We start from the raw sequence: 25,190 nt of genomic DNA on the forward strand, positions 1-25,190 counted from the left end.
GACAGTGACAGTGATGACAATACAACACCAGACAGGATTTTTACCCGGCATGGGGGGAACTTCCTGGTGTACACTTCTTGCCCTTATGGTAAGGAAGATGTGACTTGTGACTTCAGGAGGGATGAGGTGATTTTCCAGGTCCATGAGGGCTGCCTTTCCCACCTGAAGCCTCCAGTCCAAATCAGCACTCTGACCAGGGACTTCTCCACCCAGCTGGAGGAGGCCGCGGAGATAGCCAAACCAGAAGTCTTTCCAGGCTTCAGGCAGATGGTGGAAGAGAGAGTCAACCTAGCTGATGCCTGTGTGGCTCTGGAACAAAAGCAAAAGTTGAAACAAGTTTTCTTGGATTTCCAAGATCTCTTTGCGGTAGACTCATATGACTGTGGTCGCACTGACATCCACACAACAACAATCCCCACGGACCCTGGCATGACTCCTGTGTTTGTGAAGCAATATCGCTTGCCTCTCGCATCAATGGAGTCCCTTACTGAAATAATTAAGAACCTTGAGTCCCGGGGAATAATCCGTCCAGTCCACAGCACCTTCAATAATCCGGTGCTGGGAATATTGAAGCCAAACGGCCAGGGGAGACTGCGCTGACCTTAGGGAGCTCAACAAACGGGTCCATACTTCCCGATGGCCTCTGCCCTACATTGACCAAGGGCTGGCCCAGATCCAGGGGTCACAGGTATTCACTGCAATAGACCTGACCAATGGATACTGGACCGTGCCTGTCAGTAGGGAGGACCAATACAAACTGGCTTTTACCTTTGGGGGCCAGCAGTACACATGGACCCGGACTCCCTTCGGATACCTTAACTCCGGTAATGAGTTCAATATTTTCCTACATAAGGCCATGCCCGACCTGGGTGCGAGGGGTAACCTGGCTTATGTAGATGATGTCCTCATCAAAAGTTCATCTGTGGAGGAACACATAGCGGAGATCCGTTATGTTCTGACCCAGTTGAGGGCCGCCGGAGCAAAACTTTCCTTTCAGAAAGCACAGTGGTGTAGAACCCGTGTTAATTTCTTGGGGCATGAGATTACTCCTCAGGGTCTCTGTCCCCAGGAAAAGAAAGTGGAAGCACTTCAGAAACTGAAAGACCCCGCAACTCTGCGGGAACTAAGGAGCCTCCTTGGACTGACTAATTACAGCAGAAAGTTCATTGAGGGCTACGCAGAGATCACCAGACCCCTGATTCATCTCCTGAAGGGGGGAGTCAAGTGGGAATGGGGTCCAGAACAATCCGAGGCAGTAAGACAACTCAAAAGAAGCCTCTCACAAGCGCCTTGCCTAGCTTACCCTGTCAGAAACAAGGAGTTCTTCCTGGAGACGGGGTTCTCTAATACGTGCTTGACGGCAGTATTATACCAAAAGTATGACAAGGTCAATAAAGTAATCTCCTATGCGAGCAAAACTTTATCCTCTGTGGAGGAAAAATTCAACGATTGTGAGAAGGCACTCCTGGCGACGGTGTAGGCATTGAAGAATTACCGCCCGTTTATCCAGGGGGAACACATCATAGTGGAGACTCCACACCAGCCTCTGCAATATCTCCAAAGTGACAGAATCCGGGCCAGAAACGTGAGTAATTCCCGAATTACTTCCTGGATTCTGTCAATGCAAGGCTTTCCTGTGGAGGTCAGATATGGCCAAAACAAGAAGAGTCCCCTCGCGCAAGGTCTGGCTGACTTGCATGATTGTGCCAGAGAAAACTGTCTCGAGGACGAAAGTCTAAAAATCAAGGACAACACGGAGGCATACCTTAATTCCCCACACAAAGTCTTTGAAGAAGACAAGTGTGAGGGAATGCCCACTGTCTATGTGGATGGATGCTCTTACCATGTTGACAACAACGGGGAGAAAGAACTGGTGGCCGGCGTAGGGAATGCATGGGTGAATGAGTCCCCAGAACCCTTCGCTGGATACAAAATTGGTCCCCGAAGTAGTCAGGTGGCAAAATTGATGGCTGTGCATCAGGCCATCCTCACTGCTGTCCAGCATCAACTCCACAAACTGGTCATAATCACAGATTCGGATTATGTACGGAACGGGTTCATGGAGCACCTGGTTAATTGGAAAACCAGAGGCATGTTATGTGCTAACAACAAACCCTTGAACCATGGGAAGTTGATCCAAAACATTGATGATCTGGTCACATCGAATGGGATGACCATCTACTGGAAAAAGATCAAGGGTCATTCCAAAGTAGAGGGACCAGACAAAACTGGAAATGACTTAGCTGATCAGCTGGCCAAAACCGGGACCATCCAAGGGGATCTAATTGAGAATGAGTCCCTATTGGGGGAAATCCAGGTCACTGCTATCACTAGGTCCCAGACAAATGCTCACAACGACCTTTCAATTGCACAATGGAGTAAGGAGACCCCTGATGCTGATTTGATTACCGCTCAGAAGGGGGATCCAATAATTGGAAAATGTTACCAGCACCTTGAGGACACTGGGAACTTTCCCCTGACGGATACCGATTACATTGGGAAAGAGGACCTAAGAGTGTTGATGAAATGTCCAAAAATGTTCCGAATCCAAGACGGTTTGTTGGTAAGGAAATCCAAAGCTAGCCACGATCAGTGGGTGGTTCCTACCTCATTCCGAAGCCTGATGTTAAGTCACGCCCATGATGCGGCCACCGCCGGTCATAGGGGGTTTCACACAACATTGGAAATCTTAAGAGACGTTGCATACTGGCCACACATGGGGCAGGACCTCGACCAATACTTGAAGGGGTGTCTTGTGTGTGCACAATTTCAGCCAACAACCCTCACACACCGTGCACCCCTCCAAAAGAGGGGGGTGACACTGCCATGGTCAGATTTACAAATCGACTTTGTAGGCCCCGTGATTCGCTCTGCTAGGGGGAATAAGTACATGTTGACTGTGACATGCTTGTTTACCAAGTGGGTGGAATGTCTCCCAGCCCCAAATTGCAAGGCAGAAACCGCAGCTGCCCTGATGATTAACCACATCTTTTCCCGTTTTGGTCTACCTCAAAGGATTGAGTCAGACAGGGGTAGCCACTTCACCAGTGAAGTAATGACAAAGATGTGGGAGATACTGGGGGTCAAAAGGAAGTTACATATTGCTTACAGGCCAGCTTCTTCTGGGGCAGTAGAGAGATATAACCGAACCACTGTGAGCATATTAAAGAAGTTTGTGGCAGATTATGGGCCAAATTGGGATATCCGATTACCTCTCGTCCTAATGGCCATCAGATCTACCCCTTCATCTGCAACCAAAATGTCACCATTTGAGTTGATGACCGGGCGCAAGATGGTGCTTCCTCAGCATTTGCTCTACAGGACCCAAGAGCAGACACTGATAAATGCCTCCACAACTCATGAGTATGTGGAGAATTTAAGGAAACACCTTCAACATGCTTTTGCCTATGCTCAGCGGAATCTAGAAAGATCAGCTGATAGCATGAAGACCCACTATGACCTGAAAACTTCCAGGAAGGAATATCAGGTGGGGGACCGGGTCGATCTATACAATTTCCAAAGGAACCAGGCCAAATCGCGAACATTTTTGCCTACATGGAAGGGACCCTTTGAGATTATAGACAAAATCTCCCCTGTGGCCTACAAGATCTGCATCCCCAAAGGCGGTTTGGCAGAGGGGGAAGACAAGTGGGTCCACATTAACCAGTTGAAGTGTTGCCATCCCAGGCACACTCTGCAACAACTGGAGGAATCCTCTGGAATCCTAGAGGGTACTGTCTCAGATTAATTCAGTTCTAACTTAAAATATCCTACATATCGCCTATCAAATTCTGAGTTTCTCAATGTGGGTGTTTTGGTTTTTGAATGCAAAAAGAAATGTGCATGTTCATATGTTTTGACTATAAATATATATGCCACCCCACTATATCAATGGTGGGGGAAAAATGTCTATGAATAGGTATTGCCGCTCTTCCTTTGTCGTCCTAGGAGAAGGAAAACCTGCAGGCTGGCCAAGGAGGACGATCCGGAGACCGGGAGCAGAGACGCAAGGGGCCCGGGGTATCGCCCAATATTCCCATCAGGACCGGCGAGGAGAACCGATCGATCAGTACCGGATGGAGGAAAAGATGCTGAACTGTGCCATCTATTGGAAGAAGATGAGGAAACATCCCAGGTCTTGCGAGTCCCATCAGTGAAACAGAATGGCCATCGCAAGAGGGGGGCTTGTGGGATGTTTTTACCCATGCATCCGAGCCCTACCTCAAAACTGTGCAGTACTGACATGGAAAACATCATGATAGCCAGAGCTTCCCAGAAAATGCACAGGGAAATGCATGAAGAATAGGCTGCCGCTCATTTTTGCCGATGTTATGGGCACAGAAGGGCACTGCCTAAAACCACCATTGGACTACCCACACAGTAGTCTGAAACCATTGGGAATGGCAATGCTGATTGCCAAAAGCAACCTAGAATTGTGGGGAATTCATTTTCTTAAATCCCAAAAATGGGTGCATTACCAGTACTCACCACTATCAGAAAGCCGGCGTTTTAAAACAACACCAGACTTTTTTTTTTGTGTAAAACTGAATAAATGAACCCAAAGCAGGCCAAAGAAAGACTTACTGAGAGGTGGATACAATCTAAAGTTATATTCTGAAGTGACTTGAAGGTTTATAACAAGACTGGCTGAGCTGTGGATTTCAGCAGTTTAAGTAAATTTGGACTGAAAGACACTAAAAATCTAAATGTTTAAAAGAAATGAGTGACCTACTTTTGAGTGTCACATAGGTTGCAATTGTTTAAATGTCATAGTTTTAAACTTAGAATTAGCATTCTAGCTGCATATGTAAAAATGGTTAATTTTATTTGAATGCAGAAAACTGGGTAACTAAAAGTGACATTAGCTGGGGCCTGGCTTAAGGAACTGAATTCTGCCCACCAGCTACCCCCGACAGGAGATGAGACTTGCACAACAGCTGTGTTCCCAGGCCTAGCTCCCTTTTGCTGCTCCCACCAAAAGGGATATGACACTTCTCTGATTGAATTACCTGGGCTCTGCAGGAAATTGAACAAAGCCCTGTCCCGACTCAGGCAAATGTTTTATTATGGAGGCCGTAAAAGTGGCTTCCTCCTGGAAGGAAAGGGGAGGAGCACTGCCTGTGAGAGCAAGCTGGCTTGGCAGAACTGGAAAAACCAGAAATTCAACCTTGTGCTGGGGGGAAACCACACCCCTTTGGGGCCAGAACATAACTCTAAAAAGATGGATCATTCATAGAGCGGACTTGTGAAAATTATTTAAATGATACCATAATTCTTGTGATTTTTCTGCCCACATTTTAAGAGGTTTTTAGAACCGGTGGTATGATCTGGGGGCAAACTAGCAGTTAAGAGGGTATTACTTAAAATGTATGCATGTTAAAAATCTGACACTTCATCAATTAATGTCCATACTCCTTGCGCACATGTGTGTAAATTTGGGGTAATGTCTGATATTACGAAACCAGTTAAAAAGTGCAAATGTTGCCATTTCTGAATGCAAGCTCCCAGGAAGAGCAGATTTGGACAGGGTATACCTCCTGTGATATGTGATGGGTGCATGTAATTTTAAACAAATGCGTACCTGTGCAAATATGTCTTTTGGGTCAAAATATAGATTGTGTGCAATTTGACAGGGGGGGTTCTCTGTATCATAAACAGACCTCATCATGATGACACTTCATTTCATTCCCCCAATCAAGGGGAAGAGGATGAAGTGGCCAATGACAAGTGGAGAGGGGTAGGGCCTAGGAAGTTAGCCTCTCCACCCATTTTCAAAACACATAAAAGCAGACAGTCAGGACAGATAGGGACATTCAATTCCATCTGCTGCGGGACGCTCTGCCGGGAAAATCCATACTTTACCTCCATCAACCTCCAAAGAGCCAACATAGAGACTTCAATCTATCCACCTTCAGAGACCAAGACTTTACTTCAGAATTTGTAGCAGAGAGGTCAACTACAAGCTAAATCCCTCTTTAGCAGGCCTCAAATCATTGCCACTATTCACAGCCAGGTGAGTTGTTTGAATTCTTTGCAAGAACCCTTGCCATTTGCCAGAGAGCAGTGTTGTATCCAGAGAGAGACCAGCTGAACCGGAGACCGCTGTATCCGGACCCACAGACCTGATCAGAACCAGAGACCCAGACCAGACCAGCAGAGTAGAGCTGACCCAGACGCTGTGCGCAGAGACCGTCCGTGGCGAGTGAAGAAAACCTGACCAGATCCGTGGCGAGGCCCATTCTATTTCTAAATATATTGTGAGTACCTAACAGAACTGTGCAGAACCAATCTCTTAGTTAAAATAATCTAATCCAAGCTATTTTAATCTAAGCAGAACTGCCTCCTAACTGTCACCTGTCATTTGCAAAGCTGTCACCTGTCATTTTCTAGTTGCTAGCTGTACTTGTCACTTTGAATTTTTAAAATTTCAAATCTGAAAAACGACCTTTACCATATTGCTCATATCTCCGTGACCGTTTGTCTTAGAGACTTGCAGTAACTTTCCTCTGAAAGCTGGGAATCGTGGCTTTTCAACGAACCTAGCACCGCATTCCTACTCCCGATGCTTTTGCTGCAATCGCGAAAAACGCACTCGCGAATTTGCCGCGATTTGCAAATTTCTCCACGTGTGAAAACAGCAGCTTCCTTGCTTTTCTTGCTAAAAATTCGTTTGCCTCTTAAGAACCATCCCTGAATCATTGCTAGAGTGAGCCTGGACTAATATTAACTAGATACCACTCACCCTGAACCTCTAGAGGGAATTAAAAGCATTTTAGCATATTTTTCACTTCATTGCCAGCACATATAAAAGCATTTTGGGCCTGTGTTTCAAACTTCTGTAGTCTAAGCTTGCTGGGGTGAACTGAATTACATTTGATTGCATTTCTGAGAACTGTGTGCTTACCTTCCATTTCCTTGCATTGCATAAAGGGGGGAGGGGATTGCCAGAGAAAAGTGATTACATTGTTTTGTTGAAATCATATTGAGTATTTTCGGTATTGCATTTTCATTCAACATTGCATCCATCTGAACTTATATAAAGCATTCTCTACTACCTTATTCTTCTGTTCCTATTCACAAGTGTGCTAGTGCCAGACTATCCATTATTGATTACTGCTCAGATTAAGTGTGATATCCATTTTTTAATTTATAATACAGTGTGATATATATATATATATATATATATATATATATATATATATATATATATATATATATATTGTTTAAATTCTCAAATAAACCTTTTAACTTGTAAAACAGAACTACTTCTTGGCTCAGTGGGGTCAGGGGGATTCCAAGAGAGGGGTGTTATATAGGGGTAGTCATCCAGAACGCATGAACTGGACATAAAGATATATCAATAAGTGTTCCCATTCAGTATCCCAGACTAGGCATTGACTTAGCTGTAGTATTGAATTGAATCCTCTTACAATGCACAGAGGGAAGTCCAGGCACATCTCAGCACATTCTGGCTTGCAGGCCAGTTTTGGTGACGAGTGGCATCACAACTTACGTCATATTCCGGGCCCTTCTCCAAAAACTTCACTCTGTATAGGTTGTTGAGTGGTAGCTCCCCTATAGGAACTCATATAGAAGTTAGTATATTGGACCAGGCTGCATCAAATGTTAGGCTTGGACCATCCCCAAAAACTGATACTAACTAATTGTTAGAGTGTGTGAACCCCGTGATTGGTCAGTGATCCCAGCTACCCACCCCTAAGGCTATGAATTCTGTTTGGTTGAGCAATGGGCCCCTATGCCTGGGACAAACTCAGTTCCCAGCCTGCTAGACACCTGTTCACAGTGCATGTGCAACTATGTGTTTGTGATGTGCAACAATGTGTCTGTAGCATAATAGTGTGTGAGCCATTACTGTGATGAGAGTGCTCCCTTTCCCAATGCAGAACTTGAAGCTTGAGTGTAACAAATTTGTTGCAACTATTGTCTGGTATGTGGGATGGTTTGCTCTTCCCAGTCACCAAATCTTGCCTCCTAATCAGCTTGGCCAGGTCACGTGCTTGGAGACCACATTTGTGAGCACAGGAGCTCTGAATTATTCTGTATTTGTCAGAGGAATGGGCCCCTCCTGCAGCCGATGTTACTTCGGGTCAGGCTGAGGAATGTCACTTGCAACATTGCGACCTTGGTAGTGACTTTGTTCCCGCCACAGTGGTTCTGCTTGCACACCGTTCTGTGAGGCTTAAGGTTTCTCTAAGACGATTGTGGCCTACTAGGTTTTCCTAAACCATGGTCTGGCTTCTACTGTATGCGTCTTCCATAGTGTCCATAGGTCAATGCCGATAGATTCCTCGAGTGCTCCTGACATACCATGGTGTTATTTGCATGTAAGCATCTGCAAGCATTTACACAAGGCCTTCTTGCATCTTGCGTTCCTATGTTGCTGCGGCAAGCCTAACTGCAAAAAAATAAACGTGCAGACAGTATGTATATGTTACTGTACTCTCATTCATAGAGCTTTATATGTGTGTTCTTCATGTAATTGGGTGTGTGAGTGACCCAAATGTGCAGATGGCACGTGTGCTTTGTCTCTGACATAGCAATTTCGTCATGGTGCCTCTAACGACTTGAGGTATGGCTTCTCGGTGCTTTAGTTGATTCTGTCCATGTAGCTGTCTCCAGCTCCCTTGTGTGCATCTTCCTCCACTCTGGATAGTGTTCATACTGCTCCTGCGTTGTAGGGTCTGGTGGGAGGGTATCTCTCGTGGTAATTGTCCATTGTGGGAGCAGTGGGAATTGGTGCGAGTTCATTTGTCCTTGGCCATAAACTAGTGGAATGAACTATGGCCGTGGGGACATAGGAATGGAGAAAGTTACCACCTTGGCCATATCCAATTTTGCCGAGATGGAGCTGCTTGGCCAGCCTAATGTTGGAATTAACAGAACTAGCCTGGAGCAAGTACAAAAAAACCAAGCACCTTTGGCAAAAGTTAAATATTCCATAATGCCTGTCCTTTTTTTTAATCTTGAAATGAACCTGAAATCAGTGAAATTCAATCTACAAACTATTTCTGAAAATTGGGATTGGGGCTCTGCTACTATCTATCAATCACTGTAATGAAGTTTAAGATGTGTATTTCACCTAACAAAGCAAATAACATGAAACTGATATATATTGGTCATCGGAAAGAAGTGGTGGTTCATGAATTAATTAATTGGAGAGTTGTACAATATTTGCCACAAACATGCACTGAGGGTAGAGACCGAACCCAAAGCAACCAAGGCAGCTTCTGAGAGGTTCCTGGATGCATTGCCGTCAAAATAACACCCCACTGATGTAACTGAGCAAAGCATATGTTCAAAGCTTAGCATAACCAACACAATTGTTTTCTGACAGAAGGTTATAAAGCTTGTAGACAAAAAAACAAACAAAAGTGAGAAGCCAAATTTCTTATCCTATTCTATACTGACCGAACAATGGTTGGTATCAGAATGTTAATAAAAGTGTGAAAAAAGTGAACAATAAATGAAACAAAGAAGGGAGGGATATGGACTGGGTCAGAGAGGGGATGTGGGTGGTAAGACATAACATTAACAATCAAAAAAGCAGGGCTGTGAAAAAAGGAAAGTAATCATTGTGCAGAATTTTAGGGGAATTGCTAAAATTGGTAGTTTACATTTCTCACATTCAACCGGTTTATCATGTCATCAATGTCAGTCTGGAACGCTCATATTACACTACTTAAAAATACCCCTGAGAGAAATGGGGAGGGGCCAGCCAAAGGATGTTGATGAGAGAATGAATTGGCTGCAACATCAATCACTGTATTGGCATCCTCAAATATGTATCCTGTGCAGATTTTCTAAATAGGTCTCAGTGTAAACATGTCTGTCCACATGCTCAGCATGCAGTATGTAAACATCCTGAGATATATATATTTATATATATATATAAATATATATATATATATATATATATATATATATATATGATACATACAAAACACTGTAGGATTTGCAGAAGAAATGTGATTTCTCTTTCCCATTACACCCTTCTTTCTGGAGACTTTGTCCTTCTCTTGCATCATTGAGTTAGCCTAACTGCTGTCCGATCTTTATATCTTGCATCAACTGTTACTGCTTTATTGTACCCATAGTTTCTTTCTTGTTACACTTATTTTTTCTAGCTTTTCTCTTTCTGTTGGTTTTTTTTCTGTCTTACATTAATCACAGCAATACTCTTCCTATTATTAACATTCTATACATGTTTCTATGCATTCTATCTATAATCATTATTGTCTTCCTTTTCTTTCAAAACATCTGGAGTATGCTTTTGAATATCACCAGGACTCTTAACGCCTATCTACCTTTATTGCAATTGAGATTTCATCCAGTCCATTCCACAGAAATTCACCTGTTTCATGACACTCATGTTCTATGATCCTCTCATCCCTTCTTATGATTCTTTACTAGTCTGCTCTTACTAGATCATTCTATTCTGTGTGCTTCTCGTTCACCTCTTGGTACAGCAGAATCTGCATTTCCCTCTCTTGCTTCTTATATTTCTTATTGTAATTAATATGTTTTTAAAACTGGTTATCTTCCTTTATCTTCCTTTACCTTTTAGGGATCATCAAGTCTTAGTTCTTGGTGGCTTACTTTTCTCTATACTATTCCCCTCTAATACCGCTGTTTACTTTTCATTTATTTTACACTTGGTTTTATGCCAACGAATTTCAGACATTTTTCAATTTTTCTGATCACCTACACTCATCTAGTAAAGGAAGATAAAGAAAGACAGCCAGTTTAAAAAACAGAGTAATTACAATAAGAAATATAAGAAGCAAGAGAGGGAAATTGTTTCAAAATGTTTCTATGTTTTTGGGCCCTCCTATCTTTCATTTTTCTCTGTCAATATACTTAATCATATTATTTGATCTTCTTCTTTGTTTTTTATTTTTGGTTGTTCCACTCCATCAAATGTCTCTCTTTCACTAGTTTCCACTCCTTAATAACACCTTTACTTATTGTATGTATTGCATTTGTGTAACGCCCAATCCCTGGGATATCACAACGTTTATAGAGACTAAGTGAAAAAGAACAGATGGAGTAAGACAATATGACAAGCAGCAGCCTATTAGTCATATTTGTTGAACAACCAGGTTTTCACCAGTTTTCTGAATGAATGATAGGCAAGCTCATTCCTAATGTTCGGGGTAGTGAGTTCCAAAGCGAGGGAGCTAAGATGCAGAATCTCTCACCACCTGCTCTTGTTCTTTTGAACCGAGGAGTGGATAAAACAATGCTGGTGGAGGATCATAGAGGTTGTAAGGAAGGCTTGCAAGAAATGCTGTTGAGGAGATAGGGGGGGCCTCTCTGTAAACACAGCCGTGTGAGAGGGCTAGTGTTTTGAATATGATTCAGGCTTTAATGGGGAGCCAGTGGAGGTCCCGTCTGAGAACTGAGTTGTGGGGAAAGCATCTAAGGCCCACCGCTGCATGGCAAGCTTTATTCTGCATGAGTTGGAGTTTAGAAATGTTTTGCTTGGATAAGTCCATGAACAGGGCGCTGAAGTAATCGAGTTTACTAATGTTGGCGGCTCTAGCAAGAGTCATAGAGAAGCTCAGTTTGACCAGTCCTGGTTCTCTCTAGGCTTGACTATTGCAATGGCCTCCTTCCGAATCTTTCTTCTTCCACTCTTCAATATCTCCAGCTAATCCAGAATAGGGCAGCACGAATTATAACTGGCCTCAAGCACAGGGACGGCATCTCTTCTGCCTTAAAAAGTCTTCACTGGCTCCAGGTTGTTTCAGGGATTAAATAAATATCCCTCTGTATCATCGACAAGGCTGTCTGGGGCCAAGGACCACCCTATCTGCAACTCTCTCTGACTAAATATTCCCCTTCTAGACCCTTATGCTCCTCTGGCACCAACTCTTTGTGTGTAAAGCATTTTGCTAAACAGATGACAGGAGGTTGATCGCTTTCCTCAGCTGGCTCCCTTCTTTGGAACAGCCTCCCCCTATCTCTTCATCTTGAGCAGGACTTTGTAAAATTCCGTAAGTACCTCAAGACTTTCCTCTTTACCCCCTCCCTCTCCTCTTCTAATATCACAGTTGCTTGTTTGGTGTGCAGGTCCTTTATGCATCCTCTGAGCCCTGACCTCCCACTCCGAATCGCCCCCAGCTTCTGGCATCCTAAGCACTTGCACCAACTCACCCTCCGCACTTACCCTTCATTGCAGTTTACCTGTTGCTCACCCTTGAGCAACACAACACCTTTCCTGTTCCCCCTCCCTTCTGAACTTGCATGTTCTGAAAACTCACAATGCATAGTAGCCCCCCATCCACTGTATTTAATATGTCTTTATTGATTAATTGTATTCATTGTTTAATTGTTTCACATCCCCTTGTCCCCTTCTGGTTGCCCTGTGGAAGCTTTAAAACAGTATTTAATTCCTATATAAGTGTCTAACAAGCCAAAAAAATAAAATAAAATAAGAGTCAGAAATTGTCTGCTCAGGGAGATGAGCTTGGAAGAGTAAGCTGTCGACAAGGACAAAGCATTACTATGTTTTGTCATGGAGAGGTTAGTTTCAAGGTGCTCTCCAAGTGTCTTAACATGCTTTGAAACTGGTATGTTGGTACCGTCGATGGTGAATAATGCAAATGCCTTGTCCACATTTTTCATGCAAAAGGGGGAGCCCATGATGAGCTAGACTGTTTCATCATTATTAAGACACAGGTTATGAGAGGCTACCCAGTTTTGGATGACACTATATGTCCTGTTGATAGATGCAGCATCACAGTGTGGTTACCTGTGGTGGGGAGTAGTATCTTGGTGTTGTTTGTGAAGTTAGTGTTAAGGATGTCAAGGGTGTTTAGATGGTTGAAGAGGGGCTTAGTGTAAGTGTTGTAAAGGTTGGGTGAAATGCAGGAGACTTGGGGAACTCCCAACGGGGGCAGTGATGGGAATGGATGAATACTCTGGAAGAACGATCAATAAATTAGGATTTACTTCAGGATAGAGGATCAAACTACAGAAACCTCTTCCTTTGTCTGTACCCTCTGCATCTGCTCTTTTATTTTTTCACTTGTGTATTAAAATCCATATACTTCCTAGACCCCGAATGTAAATGTACCTTTATGATGGATGATTCCCATTTATTAGATATTATCATGTCATTGTTTCCTTTAGAATTTTTGCACAGTGCTTTTGGAAAAGTGCTATATAAATTTAAATACAAAAACAATCACAATTCACAATATATGTGAGCATTTGTAAATAGTATGTAGAAAATTGAACTATATTTTCAGAGAACAGAGCTAAAAACACAGCTCTTTGTCAGCTCTTGAGGCTTTAACCAAACAGTGTAAAGTTGAGATTGCAATGCTCTATGATTGAGCTTTTTGGTCTGCTTTTATAGAATGTTGATTTGTATCCCCATGGCTATCAAATGTGTAATGTGTGAATCTCCAAATGTAAATAAATAATGTCAAAGGATGTCAAGGTTTCTGCTGCTATTTTGTGAATAGTAAAAACACTAAGTGTAAACTGGAATTATTTTCTCTCAGCTGTGCTGACAGGTCTTCCTTTAGAAAACATATTCGTTTTCCTTATGATGTGACTCTCAAATGTATTATGAGCATAGTGTCACGTGTGTATTAAACCTTCAAAGTTCTCATTGTGCAGTTGAGCTCCATGAACCTGGCTCATCTATCTATCTGTGGACCAGCCATTTTCAAGTAGCGAGCATAATGCTTTATCGCCTTTATCGCCTAAGCATCCAGTTCGCATTGTTGACAAAACTGATTATTTTTCCAGATGTTACATTACTTTAATATCTTTAATGCATCGGTTTCATCTGAAATCTATCAAGGCAAATTGGTTTCATTGTTTCTGACAATATCAACACATTCCTTGCATTGAAAGTAAACATACAACACATCTGGCAAATAAAATGAAGCATTACGAATTGAATATCAGAAATATTATTCAAACTCAACTACAAAGCACATGTTTATCTGCCTGACTAGGGCTTTACCAATCCACCCAGAGGTGGGATGGCCACTGTTCTATCCTCTGCACTAACGGGACTGTTGTCTTTCCTTATGGCATGATAGTCAAAGATGCAATGAGGAAACGTTCATCTGAAAACTATAAGGCTACCTCACTTGTATTAAAAAGAAACATAAAACACATAGTGTGATCCAGCAGCATGTGGTGTGACATATGCCTAGTTAGCGGATGGCTGTAGAACTGAGACCCATATGTGTACTGCCATCCTATTCCCACTAACATTCTCTGGGACCCATTCTGTATTCCCTACTTTTCTCGTACCCCAATGATCTGAACTGCTATCCTCCTATTTCCCGTCTTCATTCCCTGCTCTTGGTTACTTCTCCCCATGCTTAGAGCTTCAGCTCACCAGCTTGATGGCAGGATACCCCTACTGATTGAATCAATTTAGACACATCTATTTTTCTTATACAAAACTAAATATGGCACACCTATCAACAGTGTAATGAGTGACGGTGCATCTGAAAGCTATTACTTCTATTAAGAACAGGATTCTTGCTCCTATCATCAAGTCCTGTGTAACAAAATACATTTTGTGAATAGTGCAGAGCATTGAGAATTTAAAACGGTAAAGATGTTTGTTAGGTGTCCTGCTCAAATAATTAGTGCACATTTTTAAGTTTGACTAGTGGCTCAACTTAGCACTGAGATGTTGGGATTCCAATGATCTACCCAACGACAATAAATCTTTCACTTTCTAGATGTTTTTGAGAAGTCTCAACATGTCTCTCGAGCATAGTCAATGATGATGGATGATGTGAGTCAATGCATGTGCCCAGTTTTCTCAAAAACATTGGGTGATGATCCATGATCTATACAGTGCAGTATTCCTTTAAAGCTGCTTCATTAATTTACTCATGCCGTGACCTTCAAAGGGATATTGTTTTCAAACAGCCAATGGCAAATGGGATCAGGGATTTTGCTACTATCTAGTACACACTTGTAATAAACCATGTTTTCTGATTGGCACAAAATGTAAAGACACTGCCTCAATGCAAGCTCTTCTGCTACATTTAGTGTCTGAACTCACCTGGATCTACCTGTTTAGGCTTGATAGGGCCAATGGCCTGATACACTACCCTACAGTTCACCTACAAACTAATCGCTACTACTGCTACTCAACATAAGACTTCACCATGTGTGTCCTCCCTCCTCTGCTCATCCACACTCACACTAGGGTTTAAATGTCCAAGTGCCATGTGCAGCCCCAGAAAGCTACACTAGCGAAACTCAGCCGTATTGCCCTTGCCCCCGTCCCAGTGACTGGCATACTGTAGCCATAACTTCAGAGTACAATTCCCAAACCACTTAAGAGAAGAAATGTTCACTGGAAACTTACCAGTTGAAATTAACTTTCCCTGTAAGATGGCAGAATCCATGAATTACCACAAACAAGGAAAATAATCAGCTGCACTCCATCATAAGATTTACCATATTTAAGGCCACATTCAAACACTTCCACAAATTTGACACAAAAGGAGATATGGCTATGGGGTCATAGGGAAGAGCTTAATATCCAACTTCAAAACACAAACACAGCTGCAATATGTTTCAAGGGAAGAGGTATTCTGCTTGTTTGATGATAGGAATTGCTATGCACCCCAAATCATTTTATATTTTCATATGCATGTGCATTGTATAACAACATATGTGATCACATAGCATGGAACCCAAGTGGATTCCTGCCCTTCCAAAGTACACAACTTCCAAGTAAATTGTAAAAGTGCCAGATATGGTTGTTGTTTATTATTTAAGAAATATTGCCAACATTTTGTTTTCTCTACCACAAAGGTTGGACTCATGTACAGAAATGGTGCTAAACAGTATAGTACCCATACTTTTCCACATACAGTGCATTGATGCAATGTACTTTCAAATATGTGACCGCAATGTTAGACTCAATTTCACATATAATGTTTGTGAGGCAACTGTACATATATGAGCTACATAATACAACAATTAGATTTGAGAGCAATTGCTGCAGAATAAAATAAAATGCCCAATGTAGAGCTCTGCTCATAGTGCTTAAGTAATATGGGATGGTATTGAGCAGATCATGTAGTGTAAACAAGATAAGCAAACTAGAGTTTTCATGAATGACAACTACGTTTGTCAGGTTGCGATGCATCTGTGGTTGGCAAAGTACATTTTTGGAATTCTAAATCAGAATAAAATATGAGCTAATCTTAAAGATCAATGAGCCCATTTCTTTCACAGCTTAAGAATTCATAATAATGCATACACATATGGTGATTAGCTTTCCCAGTAAGACTTCTCACATTTAAAGTCACATTCAAACACTTCAACAACTCTGACAAAGTAGAAAGTCACTAATATAGGGTCACAGGAAACAGCATGATATCCAACTACAAAGCACATTGACAGCTGCAATATTTCTCAAGGGTAGAGTTATGCTGCTTGGTTGATGCTAGGGTTTGCTATGCACCCCCATTCATTTCACATCTTCCAATGTCTGTGCATTATGCAACAGTATATGTCATCACATAGTATAGTACCCAAGTGTGTCCCTGCCCCCCAAAGTGCACCATCTACAAGCAGATTGTGAAAATACCAAATATGTTTATGAAGTACTACCAACAATTTATTCTGACTAGTACACATATTCAGCTCATCAGCATGCAATGGTGCTGTAAATTATGGTACCACAGGTGTTCTGGATGCAATGTAGTTATGTAATATACTTGAAAATCTGTGACACAAATGCCACACTCAATTTCACATGTATTCTTAGTGAGGAAACTATGCAATCCTAAGGTACATAATGCAACAAAACACAGAAAAACACCCTATTTCTTCAAAGTAAAAACCATGTTCTTCCCTAACAAATAACTTGTCAGAGTTGTGACCATATATTTCTTAGATACAGAGCAGAAACACATATTTTTAACTCATATAGAAAGATTTTAAAAAGAAATTTTGCAAAGCCACATTATCAGCAAATTATCAAATAAACGCTTCTAAAATATGGAAAACCCTACTTTCCAAATAATAATTATAAACTTTACTATATGAAAAATCTAAACATACTTATATAAACAACACTTCATAGTATACATGACATACACAAAAACACACACTCATTGACCTTCAATTGCTCCAAAGAATTAATAGATCTTCACAACTGCCAAAAACAGAATACCTGCACAGTCTGTGTGCTGCAATCAGAATAACAAAAGTTCACTAAATGGAGGCTTTCATACTTTTCAGAAATCAATAGCACACAAACAGGACTGTAAAAAGCAAACAAGTAAAATGGCTGACACATTTCTACTTAAACCTATAACAGTCAATGCACTTAGAAACAATCCTTCTAAACATTACTTAATTATGGATATGTAGAAAGACAATTGAATACAACCAAACATTTCTTTTATAAAAACAAATTTCATAGCCGCTGCTATAATCCCGGCTACAATGAGGGGCACTTAATAGCTGCGGGTACACCTACATTATTCATACATTGAAATATTGCGAAGATTTCAGATTTAAATCACACATGCCTTGAGGTGACAACATCCAAACAGAAAGCCAATCTGTGGTAAAACAGTGATATACAGGGCCATCATGACGGGGGTGCAGGGGGGGCAAACTGCCCCAGGCCTCACGCTTGCGGGGGGCCTCGGGGCCCCCTCTTCTAAGGAGAAGGCATCACAATCTCCTGTGTCCTTAATTTACACGGGGGATTGTGCTGTCTCCTCTCGGCCCCGCAATGATTTTGCTGTTTGTTGCAAAGCTGTTTGGCTCCGCAACAAACATCAAAATAATGGGAGACAGCAGGGCTCAGAAGTGAGCTCTGCTGCCTCCCATTATTCAGCTGACAATGTAGACATTCTGAATGACATGAGAGGGCTCATCTCATGTCAGTCAGTGTGGTCACTTTACTCAGTGTGATTGAACATGCTGACTGATATGAGAGGAGTTCTCTCCTCCCATTTTATTTCCTCTGCGCCGTGCTCTCTCCTTTGTACCTCCTCTGCCCGTGCGTCTAATGTCACCAATAATGTCACCAATCCCAAGTCTCCTTTATCACTGTCCTCACAGTTTCTTTGTGTTCTCCCAAGTCATGCTCATTCCTCTGTCTCCCTCCATTCCAGGTGGGCTTTCTCCACATCCCCGTCTCTGTGTCTCTCTCATCTCTCTGTTACTTGGCTTTCTTCTGTATCCTGCTCACCCCGGTGTCTCACTCCTTCACCATTATTTTGACTTGTTCCACATTCTGCTCACCCCTTTGACTCCTCCTCTTCCCTTTGTCACTCTACGCTCTCTCTGCTACTTTGCTTTCCCCCATGTTCTCTTCTACCTGTTACTTTATCTCCCTCCTCTCACTCCCGTCTATCCCCTTTATCTTCCTTCTCTCACATCCTCCTCTCTCCTATGTCTCCCTCCTCTCACACCCTTCTCTTATTTTGCCTCTACCCTCTCACATCCTCCTCCTCCTTTGTCTCCCTTCTCCCACATGCTTCTCTCCCCTTTGTCCCCCTCCTCTCACATTATCCTCTCCCCTGTGTCTCCCTGCTCCCACATCCTCCTCTCCTGTTTGTCTCCCTCCTCTCACATCCTCCTCTCCCCTTTGTCTTCATCCTCCCACATCCCGACCTCCGCTCCCCTTTGTCTCCCTCCTCCCACATCCTTCTCTCCCCTTTGTTTCTTTCCTCTCACATCCTCCTCTCCCCGTTTTCCCTCTCTCACATCCTCCTCTCCCCTTTGTCTCCCTCCTCTCACATCCTCCTCTCCCCTTTGTCTCTGTCCTATTACATCCTTCTCTCCCCTTTGTCTCCCTCCTCTCATGCCCTACTCTCCCCTTTGTCTCCCTCCTCTCACATCCTCCTCTCCACTTTGTCTCTGTCCTATTACATCCTCCTCTCCCCTTTGTCTCCCTCCTCTCACCCCATCTCTCCCCTTTGTCTCACCTCCTCTCTCATCCTCCTCTCCCCTTTGTTGCTGTCCTATTACATCCTCCTCTCCCGTTTGTCTCTGTCCTATTACATGTTCCTCTCCCCTTTGTCTCCCTCCCCCCACATCCTTCCCTCCCCTTTGTTTCTTTGCTCTCATATCCTCCTCTCCCTTTTGTCTCCCTCCTCTCATGCCCTACTCTCCCCTTTGTCTCGCTCCTCTTAAGTCCTCCTCTCCCCGGTGTCTCTGTACTCCGGCATCCTGCACTCCCCTTTGTCTTAGGGCTTCCACGAACAGGAACTGTATGGGCCCACCTGCTTAGCCACGCCCCTTCCATACCGGGATACAAGCCACACCAGACACGTTTTGGCCTTGTTGGGCTTCATCAGGGCTGTGCATCTTGGTTGCCTATGGTGCGTTGTTATGCACCTACAATGTTCATAGCTTATTCTTCCTTCCATTGCCCCTCTTATTTATTTTATTTTCCCCTCGGATTATCTTGAAGCCTTCCCTTTGCCACTGCAACCCCACACTTTTCTCAATCTCCATGCCTCTTGTGTGCTACTATTGTCACCTATTTCTGTCATGGTACTTTTCTTTATACTTCTCCTTTATAACGGTTCTATCCACACTGATCTGTCACTGGTTTTTCTTTTGGTGTCCCTTCCCAGGCTTTCTTCCAAATCCCCACCTCTCAGTCCTTGAGTTTTTTTTGCCTTTTAACCTCTTTGCACCCCCCTGTCCACAAAGCACTTCAGTGGCACTCTAGTTTTCTGGAGTTGGCCTCCAATACAGATTGGTTCTGCGCTCTGGGTGGCAGGGCTGAACAAGATTAATACTGGGGGAGATTACAGGATGGTGGAGAAGTTGGCCAATAGCTTGGTTCATTTGCCAGAAACCTCTGTTTTTTTCTACACTGTGCTTTGCCCCCCAGTGTTCACTCACAGTTGGGACCATCCCTTTTGCCCAGCGTGGAGGATGAGGGTACGAAGCCGGATCTGTTCTGCCAGTGGGCACTTGGGGTGATCTGACCATTTCAGTTCTAAGGGAGGGGAGATTGTGGTTGGGGGCAAGGGTGCAAGGTAGGTGCATTGCCCTGGCAGATTTATGTACCAGGCACATGCTAGTTCATACGCATTAATATGCAACCCACTGCATAGTGTGTTCTATGTTGATGAATTGTGAATAAAAATATCAAATTGAGAGGAAAAAAGTGGATTCTAATGGCCTTCTAGACCATCCAGCCAAAGCAGGCGATGGGGACCATGAACATCATTGAGCACCCTCTCTGTGCTTGAGCCTTAACTGGGTTTTCAGGGCCACTAACGCCTGATACAGCCTTTTGTTTGGGTCTATAAAACGTTTAACTCGAGAGGCCTCCAGCAAGAAGCCCTGCGCTATTTGCCGCCTGGACCTTTGTGGGGCTAGTGTGTGCCCGGCACGTCGCAGTTGAGCAGCAGAACTAATGCTGCCTCTGAGGCCACATGGTGGCCTGTCATGAAGGCTCTTGTTTTGTTGTGTGGCTCTCTCTTCTCGCATCCTCCTCTCACCTTTGTCTCTGTCGTATTACATCCTCCTCTCCACCCTCTTACATCCTCATCTCCCCTTTGTCTCTCTCCTCTCACATCCTCCTTTCCTCCCTTTGTCTCTCCTTTCACATCCTCCTCTCCCTTTGTCTCTCTGCTCTCACATGCTCCTCTCCTCCCTTTGTCTCTCTCCTCTCACATCCTCCTCTCCCCTTTGTCTCTGTCCTCTCAAATCCTACTCTCCATCCTCTCACATCCTTCTCTCCCCTTTGTCTCTCTCCTCTCACATCCTTCTCTCCCCTTTGTCTCTGTTCTATTCCATCCTCCTCTCCATCCTCTCACATCCTCTTCTCCCCTTTGTCTCCCTCCCTCCTCTCATGTCCTCCTCTCCCCTTTTTTCTCTCTCCTATTACATCTTCCACTCCATCCTCCCACATCCTCCTCTCCTCTTTGTCTCCCTCCTCTTACGTCCTCCTCTCCCTTTTGTCTCTCTCCTCTCATATCCTCCTCTCCTCCTTTTGTCTCCCTTCCCCCACATCCTCCTATCCCCTTTGTCTCTGTCCTATTACATCTTCCTCTCCATCTTCTCTCATCCTCCTCTCCCCTTTGTATCCCTCCTCTCACGTCCTCCGCTCCCTTTTGTTTCTCTCCTCTCACATCCTCCTCTCCTCCTTTTGTATCCCTTCCCCCACATCCTCCTCCCCCCTTTGTCTCTGTCCTATTACATCTTCCTCTCCATCCTCTCACATCCTCCTCCTCCCTTTGTCCAGACCACCTGCCTAGACACCGTCCCTGGAATCCCAGAGTGTGCATGTGCTTTGCGGTCTCTGGGGAAGAGTTTGAAACCTCGGCACTGGTCTGGACCTGCATTAAAATGTATACAAATCCATACAAAACCAATTGCAAACTGTATGGATTTCTACCCAATTTTGCAAAGAAAGTGCTGTAAAATGCATACTTTTAACACGATGTTTCAGACATTTTCTGGGAAGTGAGAACCCCCCACCCCCCCAAGCAACCCTTGTTTGGTTTGGGCTCCCTCTCTGTGCTCTGTTGATCCAGCCTAATTGGCACAAACTTTTAAGCCTCTTAAGTTCAGAAATGTACGAGCCTCCACTGTACATCATTTGTCACTGTGTATGATGTGTGTTTTAATACGCACACAGGGGCATTGTGCTCCTTAATGATATGATATGGCATTTATAACGTGCCTGTACACAAGTGTTTCTATGCGCGACAAGGCAAGGAGGGGGAAACAAAAGAGTAGGACAAAACACAAATCTTACTAGGCCTTGTGTCATTCAGATCGCACAAGAGCAGGGAAGGGGGAGGGGAGAAGTGCCAAGGGTGGGGTAGGATGCAGAAGTGCAGGAACAAAGGAGAAACAAGAGTGCAGCCAACGGATGGCAAGTGTAGGCACTCATAAGTGCAGATAATGGGTGGAGAATAAGTGCAAGAGAGGGACTGTAGGGTTACAGATACAGACCACAAGTGCAGGGGAGCCAAGAGGCAGTGCAGGATTGCAACAGCACACTGGGATGTGTTTTCGGTCTTGAACAATGATTATTAGAATTTAGGGCAAGTGGTACTGTTGAATTGAGGATGTCTGTGATTTATTAGACTGATAGGGCCAGTAAAACAGTTCTTGTCTGTGCTTCCTCAAACTGAATTACCATACTGTGCCATGTAGATTTGCATTGATTAATTTGATACCCTTATGTATCTATGACATCAAGGAATTGTTCCCTTTTCCTTCCCCATTTTATCTCACATTATTCATTCACAAATCTAGAAGAGATGACATTATCGTTAATGGGTTATGATTTATATGCCTTGCATATAGGGTGGGGCATGGGTATCAATAGTGAATGTATGCATTTTTCATATTGTTTTATGTATTAACTTATGTCTTGGCTTACCTGTATAATTATAAAGAGACTTAATTAGCATTTTTAAGGTTGAATTTGTAGGACCTATGGCCTACGTAATAAATTATTAATGTTTTAATGTAACAAAAACCCTACTCTTTGTGTGTGCTCTTCTTTGAGGTAAATTAGAAACCTATTGAATAGGGCCAAGTTGATTCAAGAACTTGCCTTCTGAACCAGTTGGTTAATGGTTCATTTGGGGGAATCCCCTTTGTGTGTTATGATTGAAACAGGACAGGCAGGGACTTGGGGCCGAATTCAGAACTTGACCAGGTGACCAGTGCATGGATCAGGCAGGTGATCAGCAAGGGAGAGGAAGAGAGAAGGCAGAAGCAAAGAGACAGGTCTTCAGTTGCTTCCGGAACCAGAGATGGTTCTGCGCAAGTTTAAGAGAGGCAGGGGGACTGTTTTCAGAGGGAGGCCCCAGTCGAAGAAAGAGATCTGCCCTCAACTCTTTGCTTGGAATAGTGACTGACCCTCAGAGAGTTGGAGGTGGCGGAGTGGAGAGCTCATGCCATCCTATATATATTTATGCATATGATACAAAAGTTAGTCCGGCATAAACCTTTTTTCAGTAGAGAAATCTAACTTGCCTTAGTTGATTTGGCGTTGTATTAATAAACCATATTTGGGATCCTGCACACAAACTCAAAGGGAGATTTCTCAAGTCTCCTGTTTGCAGAGGTGCCGCCGCTGGCTGAGTGCAAAAAATTGTAAGAGGGCCTCACCAAATATTTTGCCCTGGGCCTCACCACATCTACTGACAGCCCTGGTGATATAAATAATATGAGCACTGCACCAAAATACAAACAGTTGTAGCTGTGGGTAGGGCAGGCAGGCTAACACCAGCGGCTACACCAGCCCTCCAAAATCCTCAACGTCCAATTGGAGCACTGATAGACATGGGTATGGACTGTTACAAGCAGGTGAGGTTCTTTTCTTTGCACTATATTTGATGAGGACACCTAAGGAGGACTGATTAAATCCTGGAGCTGGTGTACAGTCCTTAAGTAGAGGCTTATAAGACATATCCACTGAGGTGTAGCAACTGAGCGCAAGTACATTACCTTCCAGCTCTCCTCCCTTATCACCTTTCTCATGAATTGAGAACACACTAGAGATGCATGAATGGTAGGTTGGTACATCAAACCATAAATAAGTTATGATATGATATGATATAGCATTTATAATGCGCCAATACACAAGAGTTTCAAGACGCAACAAGGCAAGGGGGGAACAGAGGGAAGACAGACACAACGATCTTACTAGGCCGGGTGACATTGAGATTGCACAAATGCAGGGGATGGGGGAAGGGAGAACTGCAGGGGGTAGGGAGTAGGGGCAGTTCAGTGCATAGGATAAACAGTAAAATAAATAAAGACAATAAATAAAAAGTGTGGCCATCTGGTGGCAAGTGCAGGGTAAGTGCAGCCATCAGGTTTAAAGTGCTGGTAGGGGGCTGTAGGGATACAGAAACAGTCCCCAAGTGCAAAGGTTGTCAGGGGGGCAGTGGAGGTGTGCAACTGGCTGGAAAAGGACCTGGGCCCAAGATCAGAGTGTAGCCAGGTAACCAGTGCAGTTTCAGTTTCAGCCAAGAGATCAGCAGGGGAGAGGAGGAGAGAAAGCAGATGCAAAGAGGAAGGTCTTGAGGTGATTCCAGTACCAGAGGTGGTTCTCCTCAAGTTTCAGAGAGGTAGGGAGGCTGTTCCAGAGGGAGGACCCAGCAGAAGAAAGAGATCTACCACCAACTTGTTGCTTGAAGAAGCTACCAACCATGAAGGAGTTGGAGGCGGATGAGCAAAGAGCTTGAGAAGGAAGATATTTAGGAAGAGAGAGTTGAAGGTATTGAGGCTCTAGGCACCAGAAGGCCTTGTGGACAATGCAGAGGGGTTTGAACTTAATCCTTGCCGTGACTGGGAGCCAGTGCAGAGATTTTAGTCCTGGAGTGATATGATCCCTGGGCTTGAGGCCAAGGACAAGTCTTGCAGTCTTGTTTTGGATGAGTTGCAGAGGGCGGAGAGTAGAGGCAGGTAGATTAAGAAAAAGGCTGTTACAGTAGTCCAGCCTAGAGAGAACCAAAGCTCTAGAGACAGGGAGCTTCTGGGGGAAGGAGACGAAAGGACGAATACCTCTGGGAGGTGCAGCTGATAATGTGACTTGTTAGAGATGTCAGAGATGTGAGGTGAGAAGGAGAATGTGGACTCGAAGATGACCCTGAGGTTTTTAGCCTCACAGGTGGGAGCAGAAAGAAGGCCAAGAGAGGCTGACAAGAGGACAGGAAAGAAGGGAGCAGGTGTGCCAAATAGGAGAATCTCATTCTTACTGGCATTAAGGCAGAGATCATTGGTGGCACACCATTCCTGGATAGCAGACAGACAGTCACAGATGAGAGAAGGAGAAGAGGTGGCGGAAGGGGGCATAAAAATGAGTTGATTGTCATCCACTTAGCACTTAAAGTTGGGGCAGAGAGTGGCAATGCGGTGGGAAAGAAGTGCCAGGTATTCTTTGTAAAGCCAGGGAGAGAAGTATGACCCTTGGGGAACACCACAGGTAGAGATAGAGATAGAGGAGAGGAAGCAACCAAGTTGGACCTGGGCGGGACGATCGGAGAGGAAAGAAGTCAGCCAAACCAGGGCCTGATTGGTGATACCCAGGTTATCACGGAGACGGTTGATAGGATGGCATGGTTGACTGTGTCAAAGGCAGATGAGAGATCAAGTAAGATGAGGACACAGGGTGTATTGGCATCAAGGTTGGAGAGCAGGTCTTCACGAATGTTCAGGTG

This window comes from Ambystoma mexicanum, chromosome 4p (genome assembly GCF_040938575.1).
Source record: "Ambystoma mexicanum isolate Mex_15411 chromosome 4p, UKY_AmexF1_1, whole genome shotgun sequence".
Lineage (NCBI taxonomy): Eukaryota > Metazoa > Chordata > Amphibia > Caudata > Ambystomatidae > Ambystoma > Ambystoma mexicanum.